Genomic DNA, 1,333 nt, shown 5'->3' with positions numbered 1-1,333 from the left:
GTCACCTCCATGCATTGCCACCATCCCTTACCATTGTATCTAGGGTCTCCAACTGTAATCTTCTTCCACCGCAACCTCCCCATCCCATTGTATTACGTGTCCCCCACTGTCATTTACATTCACCACCACTCCCCCTTCCTAATATACCCAGTGCCCCCAACTGTCACCATCTCTTAACATTGTTTTTAGTGCCGGCAACTGTCATCTCCATCCACCGCCACCTCCCCTCCCCAGTGTATCTAGCACTCCCAAATATAACCTCCATGCACCGACACCGCCCTTGTATCTAGTACCCCTAACTGTCACCTTCTTCCACAGACACATAACCTTACTGTTATATCTAGTGAGCGTAAATGTAACCTATCGTATGTAGTATCACTAACTGTCACCTCCATCCACCGCCACCTCTCCTTCCCATTGTATCGTCTCCAACTGTCACCTCCATCCACTGCCATTTCCCCTTTCCTTTGTGTCTAACTCTCCCAACTATCACCTCCATTCACGGCCACTTCCCAATCACATTGCATTTTGTGACCCCAACTGTAACCTCCATCCCCCGCCCAATCCCATTCCCATTGCATCTAGTGCCCCCAACATCCCCTGCCACCTTCCCTTCCCATTGTATTTAGTGACCCCAACTATCATGTCCATCCAATGCCAACTCCCCTTTCTATTGTATCCAATGCTCCCAACTGTCACCTTCTTCCATCTCCACCTGCTCTTACCATTCTATCCATGTATTGCCCCCACTGTCACCGCCTTCCACCACCACTTCCCCTTTTCATTGTATCTATTGCCCCCACTGTCACCTCCATCCATGCCACCTCCTCTTCCCAATTATATCTATTGCCCCCACTGTCACCTCCATCCATTCCACCTCCCCATTGTATGCATTGGATCCTCCTCGGGAAGGAAACATATTTTTCTCTTTCCTGATTATTTGCATATTGAATGTTTGATGCAATGCCCCGAGGGGTGAAATGTTTTGTGTTTTTGATAAAAGGATGTTTTTAGGTTATAAATCGTCTTGCAACATATCTGACGGGTGACCTTTGGCAGAACAATTTTATGCCACAGAACATTCAGATTACCGAGAGGAATGTGTGATAATTTCCTAATATTTAATTTGTTTTCTCAACGTGTGTATGCACCAAGAATAATTGCCACTGGTATTGCCCTGTGCTGGGGTGAGTGGCAGTGAGGATGAGGACATAATGTCCTGTCACTGATTAACAAGTAACAATATGCCTGGGTAAGAGGCCATTCCCTATGTATCTAGCGCCCCCAACAGTCACCTCCATGCATTGCCACCACCCCTTACCATTGTATCTAG

Source organism: Pyxicephalus adspersus, chromosome 6 (genome assembly GCF_032062135.1).
Source record: "Pyxicephalus adspersus chromosome 6, UCB_Pads_2.0, whole genome shotgun sequence".
In the NCBI taxonomy this organism is placed as follows: Eukaryota; Metazoa; Chordata; class Amphibia; order Anura; family Pyxicephalidae; genus Pyxicephalus; species Pyxicephalus adspersus.
This window is presented reverse-complemented; position numbering follows the sequence as displayed.